Raw genomic sequence first — 2165 nt, forward strand, 5'->3', positions numbered from 1 at the left:
AGAAAGCCTCATAGAGACCAAAATCTCAGGAAGACATTAGCTTCCAGAGAGATAGCTTAATTTCATCATAATCCACTCTATGGAGATCCACTGGGAAAGGAAACTATGGTCTTGAGTACAGATAATCAGAAGATACTAATGAACAGATGACACAAAATATTGAGAATCTGATAGTCTTTGCTTGGCCAGCTTTGGGAATTGTGGGTTAAGATACTGATTCATTGATTGAGTTCATAGGATTTTGAAAGGATTGGTTCATGATGCCAAAGAAAATATTAAGTAGTATATCATGAAATTATATTCTTCTAAAGTTCAATGTATTCATGTACTCATGATATTCCTGTAGTGGGGAAGGTTACAACTGATTCATTTCCTACTTACTATCCAACATTAGCAAAAGAAAGCAATAAAACACCAAAAACTACAAAATAATTTAGCATGGAGAATGAATGTGATTGAGTAAAGATTTCTGAATAGCATCCTAATTGATCAACTACTGGTCTCTAATTACTAAAATGTTTGATATAGTATAATCTTTTCACAATTGACCTTTGAAAATATCAAGAAATTTGTGAATATGGTGAGAAAAAAAGGTAATAATGTTTTGATTCAGAAATGAGAAATGGCAAAAGAATCTTTAGAATTTTTTTCATGGTTTTAAATGTAAAGGTCAATCCCCACCCAAATACCACAATATTCTTGGTGTTGAAAGAATCACTGCCAAAACTCACTTTGAAAGATCTTATGCACTAAGAAACTTGTTGAAAGTCATCCTTAGAAATATCTTGCATTATTATATTGTAATACATATTTAGTGAAGATATACTTGTTGAATACATGAAAAATAATGTGGCAAAATTGAAAATTGAGGAGAAAGGAGTTTATATGTCATGAATAGGAAAATTAAGATTGTATGAGAAGAAATAGATCACTGAAATCATTGGGGATTTTTTTCTTGTTTTCTTAGGTGAAGTTTCAGATTTTCATGAAAGCAATCAATCAATCAAAAAGATCATTTATTTGATAAGAAGATCTTTTTGATCATATCTTTAAAGGCTTGTTTTACTTGCTGGTTTCTTAGGGTATAAATGAAGGGGTTCAGCATCGGAGTAACAGAAATATATAACACTGATATCCCTTTGGTCATAGCCACTCCTTCCTTTGCTGATGGTTTTACATATGAAAATACAGCTTCCATAAGTGATGGAGACAACAATCATGTGGGAGGAACAAGTAGAAAAGGCCTTTTTCCTTTGCTGGGCAGAAGGAAATCTCAAAATGGTTTGGAGGATATAAGCATAGGAGAGAATTATTAAAATCAAAGTGACCAAGAGTGTGAACACAGCAAACCAAAAAATCATCACTTCTAAGGTCTTAGTGGCTGTGCAAGAGATCAATAGCAAGGGAGAAGTGTCACAGATGAAGTGATCAATGATATTGGAATCATAGAATTCCAGTAGGAGGAAAATAATTGCTGGTGGAAAGACAATGATGAAACCTGACATCCAAGAGCTGATTACAAGCTGAATACAAACTTTGGGGCTCATTATGGTTGTGTAGTGTAGGGGTTTGCAGATGGCCACATAGCAGTCATAGGACATGGCAGCTAGTAGAAAAAATTCTATTATACCCAGAAGGAATGCCAAATATAACTGTGCTAAAACAAAAATTATAGGAAATTGTCCTGTCCCCAGTTAAAATACTGAACAGGAATCTTGGAATGCAGACAGATGTAAATGATATTTCTAAGAAGGAGAAATTCCTGAGAAAGAAATACATGGGAGTCTTAAGGTGAGAGTCCAGAAGGGTGAGGGTGATGATGCTTAGGTTGCCAGTTACACTCAATATGTAGGTGAAAAGCAGAAAGAGGAAGATGATGACCTGTAGATCTGAATCATCTGTCAGTCCAAGGTGGATGAACTCTTTCACTGATGTATGATTTTGCATGTCTGAATCATGGCTTCTTCTAGATCTGCAGGCAGAAACAAAAGGAAATCAAAAGTTCAGTGAATGTTAGCATTTTTTAATGTGCTCCTCTTCTTTACCTACTTTTGATACAAAATACCAAGAAGGGAGAGTTAAAAAGAGTAAGTTAAGTTCTTTGTAGTCAAAGAGGAAGATTTGAATTTTAGGTAAATGCTAGACTTAGATTATTGGTGGAAAAA

The 2165-nt window shown here is 34.2% G+C and overlaps 1 pseudogene; it reads right to left on the minus strand.

The window, feature by feature from the left end:
* Positions 1-1012: 1012 nt before the first annotated feature.
* On the minus strand, positions 1013-1950 carry LOC141511651 (olfactory receptor 6C76-like; annotated as a pseudogene).
* Positions 1951-2165: the final 215 nt, after the last annotated feature.

The sequence above is a fragment of the Macrotis lagotis genome, chromosome 2, assembly GCF_037893015.1.
Source record: "Macrotis lagotis isolate mMagLag1 chromosome 2, bilby.v1.9.chrom.fasta, whole genome shotgun sequence".
NCBI lineage: Eukaryota > Metazoa > Chordata > Mammalia > Peramelemorphia > Peramelidae > Macrotis > Macrotis lagotis.